At 39.9% G+C, this 12,037-nt stretch overlaps 2 protein-coding genes across 2 annotated transcripts in view; one reads left to right on the top strand and one right to left on the bottom strand.

Moving 5' to 3' along the window:
- Positions 1–12,037, top strand: part of tmem94 (transmembrane protein 94) — a 339,697-nt gene that overhangs the window by 77,947 nt on the left and 249,713 nt on the right. The window lies entirely within an intron of this gene.
- Positions 1–12,037, bottom strand: part of acbd4 (acyl-CoA binding domain containing 4) — a 62,949-nt gene that overhangs the window by 2,711 nt on the left and 48,201 nt on the right. The gene's annotated exons all lie outside the window — the stretch shown is intronic.

Raw genomic sequence — 12,037 nt, forward strand, 5'->3', positions numbered from 1 at the left:
GGGGGGGGGTTAAAATTTGACAAGCTGTATACTTACATGAGAACATCTATGTAAGCACAGTCCCAAGTCTTGAAGGTGTTTCTGGAGGAGATGCTGAATGCTAAATATACTGGGATGTATTCTGAAATGTACTTTAACTGAGCTTTTCCTGTTATCCTGATTCTATAAGGGTTGAATGAAAAAAGTAACGAAAACAAGTCCTGCCTAAGTTCAGTAAAGGTTTTGTAAATAGCTTTTGCCATAAGCCATATCACCAACACACATTCCCTTACCAGGGCATGCACCAACACTTTGGCTGAAGTGAAGATTTGCACCTGGAAGACAAGTTTATGTGTAGCCTACAGGGTTGGCAAAAAATCAATTTACAAGAGCAAACAGACACAGCAGAGCAGCAGAATACAAACATAATATTATTAAATTGAACTCCAAATACTTTCAGCCATGTCTATATTCAGTAGTTTTGACTTACTTCACTGTTTGAGTTTGGTGGAATTCCAACAAGGCAAAAAGTAACTCCATTCATTGGGTTCTCAGCGTCTGCTATGTGCACGCTCCAAACGGTTTCAGGCTACTCTGCTGTCATCACTGTGGACAGTCGCCTTTTCTCTGCGGTGCTGTCCTTCGCAGCGCCGCCAGTAACAGACTGAACGTTCCGCCTCTCTCTCTCTCCGCAGCGTGAACAGCCAGTTTGCAGCAGCGTCACGCCGCCATATTTAGACCAGACACAAGCGGACCAGACGTGCGGCCGATGGGACTTCAAAATAAAAGCGTAAAAGCGCACGCCTTTGGATAAAAGAACCGAAGCATCACACTGAACAGACTTTTCCATAATTTAAAAAAGATCATGTAAAAGCACACTGGAACCTAAATGTCTGACATCTTGAACACAATAAAGAGAGACTACAATGTAAACATGGAACAGGTAGAGCTGTACCTGTATAGTAGGGGACCACTGCTACTATCTGCCTCAAATACATCACTGGAGCTGCATAAAGATTCAGTTTGTCACCTTAAACAATTATTATTATTTTAGAATCTCTAAGCTGGCAGGTTTTTAGTGACTATAACAAAACGGAATGCAATCCACCAACACAGAGTAGTTTAAAATATTAACAAAGAAGAGTAAAACCCCTCTGTGACATTCTCAACAAAAACAGAAAGCTCCACATAGCATATCTTGCAAGACTGTGTGGCTGTCTGACAGATCTTGTTCATGTTGTCAGTCTACACCCCGCACCCCTTTTCAGTACAATGCCTTGGAACAGGCAGCGTCACATATTCCAACTCTCAGTGTGACACTGCATTATATGGAAAACTGAGCATAATAAGATGTATCAGCTGGTCTTGTAAATTGCCCATACTGGATAAAGCAAAAGTGAGTCTTGATCACAGGCAAAAATTTACCAGGCTACCATATCTGTTGTGTCAGAGCATTTTATTTATTGATTGCTGTCACAATGTTAAGACAATTTCATCAAACAGAACAAAAATGTATCTGAAATAAATCACCCACCCAACTTTAAACAGGTAGTTAAATAAATATGATGTGCACAGATATAAATAGATAGTAATACATAAAAACTTTGATGTGAACAGATTGTAAACAGTAAGTAACCAGGTAAGAAAGCAGGTGGAGCCAGTGCAGTAGAATGTAGAGAGATAACTCATGAAGGCCGCAAGCTCAAATAGTGGCAGCGGCAGCTAGCTGTGGCACATCTGCTGCCACTGACTTGCCAGGGCAGCTGCCGCTGATTGTGGCAGCTGTGATGCAGATGAGATGCAGAGGACGTGCCACAGCAGCTTCTGCTGTTTGTGACATCTGCTAGTGAGAAAGAAGTTTAACAGTCCTCAATGAAGTATTAGAGCTGCTAGAAGTAGCATTTCCATGAGGTCATTTTCGCATTCATTTGCAAGTTTTCCTTGATTCTAAAACCATTTCATTCATCATCACAGTATATGTTCCAATGCTGATGACAGAAATAAATGGCATAGGTAGATATATATATATTTTATTTAAAATGCAGTGTAATACTACTGTGTTTTCTTAATTGAAATGCTGTTCTCAGAGTTTAAAGTGTGATCACATTAGGGGATCAATATTCATTCTATGCCCTTTATTTTTTTCACATCTTAGTTTTGTTATTTTCAAACTGATCAGCAGGACCCTAGCATAGACATAGTATCTGATGAACAATTCTGAAGCTCAGTGTGGGTCGATTTTTTAGCTTCTTCAAGGTTAACAGTTACAAGTGGTATAGAGTCCTGCTTCTACAATTTTAACTGGAGCAAGGACAAGAACAAAAAACAGTTCTATATGTATGTGTATATAGTTCTGCTCTGGCTTCTGGGAGTGGGAACCTGCCTGCTGCATGTTTGGACTTTAATATAATCCCTCTGGATTTCAAGACAGAAATATCAAGGTTTTTTTTATCACTGGTTTAAACTCTGGTTTATTTTTTTTTTCTTATCATAATCCATAGCATTCATGACTCCCACTGTAGTAAGAACATTTTGTACAAACTTTCAAAAATATAATCACTTAATGGTTTTAATTGTGACAATGTTTTATAATGCTGGTTTCAAGCTGTATTTACTTTTTATTTTAAAAACTTTATTTTACTGTAGACATTCTATTGGTACTGGTTTTATTTTACTATGCGAGCCAACCTGCACCCAATTCGTGAGGTTTGCTGAGTTTTTTAACCAGCACAGGCATTCATCCTTCACATTCACAACTTTCTAGAACCAATGTCTAGAAAGTATAACAAGCTTTTCTTTCACCTGCGTTTTTTTTTTCTGTCAGCATTTAGATTAGAATGTGCCTACGTACTGTATTGTTAATGCTATGGAAGCAGTAATACAGAAAGATGATGAAACAGTCGGGTGGCTGCAATGTAGCAGTCTCCTATCATTGTGATATGGGTGTTGCATTGTCAGACTTATTTTTCATTTGTAGATCAAATAATACACATTTGTGAGCATCTGAAGTCTAATTTCTCTACATATAGCCAATCATGCCTGAAGAAGTGTGTGTGTGTGTGTGTGTGTATGATTCATGTTCTTCTTGGTGGGGACTTTAACCTGAATGCACACTAACCCATGGGGACTCACGTGTGAACATAGAGACTGCTTTTTGAGGGTTAAGATGTGGTTTTAGGGTTCAGGTTACAATTAGGTTAGGGTGCGGGGCTATTATGTCAAGAGGAATTATGTCAATGAGATGTGGGAGAAACGTGTGTGTGTGTGTGTGTGTGTGTGTGTGTGTGTGCGCTCATGCTCAGTGGAGTGAGAGACACAGCCTCAATGCTGATGTTGGCGAGCAGTGCCCTCAGGACAGAGGAAAGAGCATGCGCAAACATGTACATTAACTTGCACACACTGAGTCATTATGTAATAGCAGGACAGGACACACACACGCACACACACGTCACAGCTATCAAGGGAACTCCTTAATGAAATTGCTTCCTGTGCAAAGACCTCCCCATAATGAAAATAAAACACACACACACACACACACACACAGACATGCACAGGCACACGCACACACACACACAACAGACATGCACAGGCAGACACGCTGTCATCCCAGCATTGCATTAAGCTGATGTGGACAAACTCTTCGATGAGAAGATGACGTACAGAATGAATAGATGAACATGTCATTGAGAAGATTTGTTGCACCATTCCTGAAACACCTGTTGTTCCTGTTGTTACAGATTAGTTTAAATAATTCATTTCCATCCTGCTGTCTTATATCATGGACCACAGGAGGATGGATAAATTCTGTTATATAAGCATTGGTCCAACTGACATCAGCCAACATCCTCTGACATCATGACGTCAGATTGGGATTTTGGATGTTCTTCCTGTTTGCGCATGCTTGGTACTGAAGTGTGGCGCATTTTTATCCTGCTTTTGAGCATCAGGAAATAATTTACAATCCTTAAACTCACAATGTTTTATTGGCTACAGACTGACATGGGGCTCCTTCCTGTAGCCAATATTGTGGATCAGTATTCATGCTGAAATTGTGGAAAAGCAGTATTTTCCATCAGGGAACACAAAACCGAATGAATTCACAGTACAACTGTATAGTAAAAATGACACATTATGGCCCTTTCAGTGCAATAATAATATTCCAAAAACAGTGGAGCTTCCTTTCAACTAAGTAGTGCAGTTGAGGAGGCAGTGCAACAGTGATGCTGCCTACACACATTGCCTACCTACAGCAAGCCACACACACCTGACCTGCCTACTTATATGTAAATATGTTTCCATGATGCTTTGATGTCTCTGGTATGAACACAAACTTGTGTCATGACACACACAATATCAACTGTTCCTCCATTTTGCTTTCTATGCTTGGCTGGATGCCCCCTTTCTATTGGCCATGCGGCGTGCAGCGGTCAAAGTTTAACTAGGTTTGCGTCTGCACTGCACCGCGCTTTGGTCAACGCAGCGAGAAACCACCCTGCTGCAGAGCGAGCCATTGAAAATAATGGGTTTCAGAGCGTTGTTGCAGTGTTTCTGAAAGGGCAATTACTCCCATTAAATGATTGAATAATTTATACAGTAGATAAATAATAGAAAGCATTGATCATATGAATTAATAATTATGAATAAACATAGTAATAAAGCTTCACTAAAAGGCTCTGACTAATCCAGCCGGAGCAATGTGGATTCCGTCCTGGTTGCGAGACAGTGGACCAACTCTTACCCTCGCAGAGTTGTCATGGGGGGTCATGGGAGTTTGCTCATCCAATATGTGTTTTGTGAACTTGGGGTATTGCGGGTACATAAGTACAGTATAGTTATGAGAGGCCTATCACCACATACAAGTTATGGACGTAGGGCCTTTAAATTGCACCTGGGCTGGTCCTAGTGTGTCACTAGATAGCAGTACAAGTAGTGACACACTGGAGCGATGTCTGGATGAGTGGGTCCCAATATACTTTCACATTTCATGTCATACAGGACACACACAACTTCGTACCACAATACAGATATCTGCTGACTACAGAAGGCAGTAAGCTCTAAAAAACAAGCTGATGTAAACAGCATGTAGAAAATGTATTAACTGACAAAGAATGTTGTTTTGCAAACTATTCAGAGAGGCTGTAGCAGACAACCTATAGGTTTTCTTTGCCATTTCTGTCCATACATTAGGGACAAACAGCAGATATACTCTATTTCTAGCATGTGATACCCATGGCAGTGCAAAAGAATTCAGTGAAAATTCTCAAACAGAAGTGCTACAATTTGAAACCCTATCTATGGCTCAAATGAGTTTTGAATTTCCTTTAGTTGCTTCCCTTCTTCTTCTTCCCATCTTTATGTAGTGCCTTTGTTTGGAAATTCCTGCTCAATTGGTCCCATTTTTGTCTTTCAAAATTCAAATATTACCCCAAATGTGGACGAAAGGATTGGGGATTAACTGGAATTACTGTATCTGATCTTCCATCAGAGGAGATTAGCAGCAGTGTGCCAAAACATCTCTAAACAATGGGTTTCCAAAATGTTTGTACATCAAGAATCACCGTTCAGGACACAGCAGCCCTCAGGTCTTGATCCTAACACCCTGGTGCTCCAATGAAAACAGGGCTGGTAAGGATTTAATCTAGACATTGTGTTGGAAAGTGGTGATTGTCAATACATGGATGGAGGAGGGTGACCTGTGCATGTGTGTGTGTGTGTGTGTGTGTACATATGGGGGGTGTTGAGGAGGCACTAATCTGGCCTTGTTCTGAAAAGAGTTTCATCCCCACTGCAGGAGGTCTGTGGAGACCCAATATCCACGTCCCCCAATCATCCCCCAGTTGCTCTCCTCATGTACCCTGTGACCTCCCCCACCCCACCCCCTCTCTGTTGTGAAGCTTTGCAGTTATAAATCTCCATGTGACCATGTTTGGTCTAATTTTCAGCTGGATGTGAGGAAACAATTATAAAGATTTATCATTAATATGTAACGTGGAGTCTGATTTGACCCCACTGCTAGCACTGCAGTCACTCCAGCTATATGGAAACTACATTACCTGTATTTGCTATTTTATTGTGCTAACACCCAGAACATTCGCAGTGCATTTTTTGAATTTGAAGCAACAGGAAGATATTATGGTTTTCATCTTCACATAAAAAACGTTTTGGGGAACAGTGTTCTTCTTGACTGTGTTTGGACACCAAGCATCATCGATGTAAAACACTTCCTCTCATCTGGACAGAGTCTTGTGCTGACAGCTCGGAACATGGACCAGCCTCCGAGTGCTTGATCTGGGATGTTAATCGGGCAGGTCTCTGTAAAGATGTACATGTTTCGGCAATAAAGCCGGAAAAAACAGATGAAAAACAAAAGTGTAGCAAAGTTTGAAGGAGCTACCGGCAGCTGCTTCTACACTGCAGCACATGTACTAACACACATTAGTGTTAGTATTGGATTTTTTAAAAACTGAACTTCCATTGACATTGGAGACATTTTGACACCATGTTGCCACTTTTGCACTTATTTTCACCTAACGGGACCTATTGAAGATATTGCAGAGATATCTTATGACTAAGAGGTTTTTGTGATCAAGAAAGGCGAGCTATAAGTTTGAAAATATAACCGTGAAAATCCTCACAGACCCATGTTAACAATGTTTGGACCTCAAAATGGCAGACAGAGAGTATGCCTTGAGTAAGTCACCTTACAGCCTGTAATTCCTACGCACAGAACTCCTCATCCTCACTTCACAAGCTATTTCAGTTTTATTAACAATATTACCATCTAACATCTTATAAAAACCTCAAAATTATATATGGAAACTACGGTCCATGAATGTTAAGGATTAATCGCTCATTAATTTAAAATGTATTAACCGAGAAAGTATGTTTTGCGAATCATTTCTCACATATGTTAACCTTTATACGGCAAGAAGCAGTTCAGAAAAACTACTGCCGCAACAGAGGAAGGTGCAGTCAGTGGAAATGGCACGATGAAGAGGTCAAAAAGTAGTCCAGTGTGAGAGCATTACACTGTAAAAGAGGACAATGCTCAATGTAAACATTGCAACACTATTTTAGAATACAGATCCAGTACAACCTCAATGTTGTACTACCCGAAACGTCAGCAGCAGACAGTTGCAGTGCAAGTCGAAAGTGGAAGAGGCTGTAGTGATGTAAGTGCAGAGGCAATAACTCAGAGGCTTTACTTTATGGTGGAAAATGACATGATGCCTTTAAACGTGGTGGACGATGAGGGATTTCATGAGCTTCTAACTTTCACTGACCCGGGCTATTGCATCCCCTCAGAAGGAATAATTACTAGCAGTGTTGAGACGCGGTACAGTGAAAAGAAAGACAAGCTTTAGATGCGGTTACTTTCAGCCTGCAAGGTGACTAAAATGACTGACTGTCGGACTGCGTTAACTGCAGAGAGTTACATCACAGTTACACCGACTGGGGTGAGAAATCAGCAGTCCTGCAAACCGAAGCCATACCAGTCAGACACACAGCAGACAGTCCACTAAACGAGGCTGTTGTTGGTTGAATGACGGCCTGTGTCAGTTTAAATTGTTTGTACTTCATGAATTAATGATTCATATAACTAATGCTGCTAAAATTCTACTTTAGAGAAACTGAAAAACAGACATACGTTCTATTAATTATTAATAATTAATCGATTATTGATTATTAACACATTAAACTATCGGTTAAGATGTCTGTGAAGTTGTAACAACATCACCCAGGAGCACTAACAAACCAATCTGTATCCATCACCTTGACAACAAGCCCACAGAGGTTAAATAGCTGGGATTCCCTAAACAAATAAATAAAAAATATTTTCTATGAATAAAAGAATAAAACTCTAAGAAACAAAAATGTATATCTTTTTTAAAAAGTAGGATATTAACAAAATCTTTCAATCCGTTGATATTATTATTCTGAAATTAAATCTGTCTCTATTCTGTAATGTTCTGTTATGTTGTGGCCTGGGGGAGGGTGGGTGACACCCATCTGTCTATTTGCAGCAGCATGGGGAGATTTCGCTAAATATCTAATCCATCTAATCCTCACTACTGAAGCTACGGATAGGACATGCAGTGGACCAAACTGACTGCTAGAGGGTGAGCTAAATGTTAGCTGCTGATTAAAGACTTGATGAATCAGGGTAAACATGTAAGGGAAATCGCTTACAGCTGTTTTATACTGAAAGATGTAGTAAACTTATTATCAACGCACCCTATTTTTTCCATGATGCCAATGTTATGTCATGAACAAAATATCCTTGTTGAAATCATAGAAATGCTGCTGTCTGTAAGCTCACAAACCCAAACACATGGAGCAGAAGTCATATATCTATAGATAGATAGATAGATAGATAGATAGAATATAGTGACTTTGCTGTGGTAAACATTACTGTTGCTGTTCTAGAAACATTTAGATATATTTTAAATATTCTATTGTAATCCAGTTCTGAAGTTATTCTTTTTTAAATTATAGATTATATAATAATAAAATCACTTTTAGTAACGCAAGAGAGCCAATTAGAGTACTGATAGAACAAACTAACCCTAAACATCGCTACATTCAAAAAACTTATTTTAATGGGGACCTGTGGGTCCCGGGGACTCACTACATTGAAAACCTATTATCGAGGGTGATGGTTTGCTTTCTAATGTCCTCAAACAGTGGTGGTGTCTTTGACATATATAGTTAATTTAAAGTTAATCTTGATTGTTTAATGATTTGTATGTTTTTTGTTGGACAGGAGAGGAGAGGAGACAGTCCGGGAGCAGAGAACAGTTAGAGAACAAACTGAATAAGCAGCAACATCAAGTCTGTCATCAAGGAAATAATCAGTATAGCTCAGCAATCTTTGTAATTTTAAGTATCTTTAGTAAGAGATTTTCCATGGAGCTCTCATGATAATAAGTAAAGTCAATAAGGATTTATTTTACTCTTTATCCCCCCACTAAAATGTGCCATTTCCACCACTGGACAGAGTAGATGACCTCTCCAGCACCCGTGGTTCAGTCGTGTTGGAACTTTCTGCTAGGACAGGCTGCCCTAGGCCAATCAAATATAAATTGCTGATTCAATTGGAGCTCTGTGGCTTCACAGAGAAGTTCTACTTTATAGAATTATCACCTCACATCAGTGTCATTCGCTCGCAGCTGCAGCAGGACCACACACTCACATCTCTGGACTTCATGTGCTCTACAGAGTTGGAAGCAAATGACAAGTTTCACCAAAGTTCAGTAAAGTTAAGCTAGGGGATAGTTTCTGTCTTTGCGTTTTTTTACACTGAACTAAACAACGCTGACATAATGCTGCCCCAGTGTCTGGAAGCAATAGCGGCGTGACGTGTAACACAATAGCATCAGCGTCCCATCCAGCCGGCTGCCCTGTTTTACACAGATGTCAATTCTGTTCTGTTTACACAAAGGCATGAGAACGACAGTATCCGTATACGCTATTTCCCAAACGTTGAACTATTCACTTAAATCACTTTGTATCTACAAACTACTTTGTAGCCACGCAAACAATGCTTTTTTATTATTATTCTGCTCATGCATTAAGAAAACTGCACTAAAAATATCCCGAAACAGGAGTGACCTATTGTATTGTTCATGCTCATTATGCAAATTCCCAGCTAAACTTTGCTCTTGAATACAGAAAGTTTAGAGCTTGTGGCAATATGTCTCTTAATGTAATTTAAATGTACTTCAAATTTTATGGAAAAAGTGGTGACTCTCCTGAATGTTCATTAGTTCACGAGTCTTTGCCTCAAACAGACGCCTGAACGTCAGAAGAGCAGTGAAGTCCCCCCGTTTCATCCATAGAATATATTTAATCCCCACAGAGAGCACATGTCAATCTCACAAAGCACACATACCATTACACAACAGCCTTAATCTGCAGGCTTTAAACCCTACAACCACTCACCAAGCATGACCTCGCACAACACTCACACACAAATAAGTCTTATCTGGCCTGCGCCACATCCTGTCACACATCTCTGGGAAGGTTTACAGCACTTTCCTAGCTTTATTTCAGAGCAAAAACAAAACTTTGAGTGATTACATAATTGCATTTTCACCACTAAATGTAATTTGTATGCTTCCACATACGTTTATATTTTAACACACATGTGCATTGCCTGCACGTCAGCTAAAAACATTACAAGCACTTAGGGCTTCATGGTGCCAGGATGGTGAGTGGTGTCACGATACATTTACTTTCTAGGCTCCTTCTTGGACCGTTGCTGCCAACTCAGCTTAGTCACCTGAAGTAAACCTGCTGCTAATGTGAAAATATGTTAAAATTAAAAGTTAAAATTTTTTATCACTGAACTGGGGTTTTACAGAATTGTCCCATTTCAATGTTCTTTTCTGGCAATTAGGTCGAATCACCAGAAGTCTATTTATTTTTATGCAACCACAATTGTCAACCGTTAGTTGCCTGGCCTCCTTGCTGGCATGGGAAAAAAATATTAGTTGGCTGCAATATAATAATAATTTTATGCAACATTAATAAAATTGGGGGATTTTTGAAAGACATATTTAAAAAATAATCACCATTGAGGCAGCAAAGGCCAAAATACTGTATCTCAACTTTCACTCTCTAGCATGGGTCAAGCTCCAAAAACAAGGGATCCTACATTTCCCATGATGCAACTAATTACATATTTTCAACACCTCACCTCACCTCCAGTTTTAAACACAGACTTTCTGTTCTCAATTTGTAGTTGAAGACAAGATAACCCTGAGTTTTTTTGCAGACTTGATAGTACTCCTCTAGAAACACAGATGACATAGGCTGAGTAACACTAATCATGCACTGAACGTCATGCATAAAATCAGCAGAGTGGCCCTTTAATGTACTGTCAGATGCACCCTCCGTCCAATGAAATGACCCCCTACTCATCCAAGTAAAAGATGTGATGTCACCATTCCAATATCTTAATAAACACTGAGCAGAGCAATAACAAACAGTAAAGAGACTGTGCGAGTAATGCTGAGGTTTGTAGTCTGGTAGTCTTATCTTGTGCTTAAAGCTACAATGTATGGCATGGCAAAGCAAGATATGGCCAGAGTTTTAGTTTAAAGCTGTGTATTGTGTTGCAGCACATGCTATAAGTCAGCAGCTAGCATTCAGGAGCCCAGTTTGCTTGGATGAAGTCTGTCTCTCCGAAAAAGAGACAATCGTTGAAATGACGGCGTAGCCTGACTTGCACCTCCTGAAAAAAAAGAGCATCAGGCCGACGCAGACCATAACAACTTTGATTTGTTGGCTGCATGCGTATCATTTTGGCAACAGAATTGTAAAAAGAAATGATAAAAAAACAAAAACAATACCCAACCCTTTTTATATATATGTGAAGAGTAAAATATACCCTTCAAACATTTATAAAATCAAAGAGCACACAAGTGAGATCAGACAGGCCACTTTTACTCTTTTACCATATCCACACACACAAAATATGTTCTCTTTGGAGGACCCTTGGGGAGATGCACTCTGGACACACACACACATGCACACCACAGAAATAAGGCTTTCATCATTCTATTTAAAGCTCTGATACAGCTGAATGAAGTAGAGCGGAGCAGAAAAACAGGCAAACACACACACACACACAAACACCATTACACAACTCGACAGCCTATCCCCACGGAGCTGCGTGTGTCTGTGTTTCACAGCACCGCTGCAGGTGTGAGCCATGCAGATTGTCAGAAGGAAAAAGCGCGGCTCTTGGAGGGGGGGACTGGAGGGATACTCACTCGACACTTAGATAGAGACGATATACAACCAGCACAAAACATTTGAGTTGGATTATGCATGATTATTAAAAAAAACAGCTGAGCAACTAACTTCACAGCATGTGAAATTTAACATGAGGTAGTGACAAACCCACAGTCATTCTGGAACATGTGCCTGGCCCAAATTAAACACTAAAAGCTGAGCACATAGTTACAATAGTTACAATAAAGCACAACATAATTCTGCTGATGATCTGATCCTTTTATTGATTTTAACAGATATGACCTGTCCAACAAGGCTT

This window comes from Micropterus dolomieu, linkage group LG14, assembly GCF_021292245.1.
Source record: "Micropterus dolomieu isolate WLL.071019.BEF.003 ecotype Adirondacks linkage group LG14, ASM2129224v1, whole genome shotgun sequence".
In the NCBI taxonomy this organism is placed as follows: domain Eukaryota; kingdom Metazoa; phylum Chordata; class Actinopteri; order Centrarchiformes; family Centrarchidae; genus Micropterus; species Micropterus dolomieu.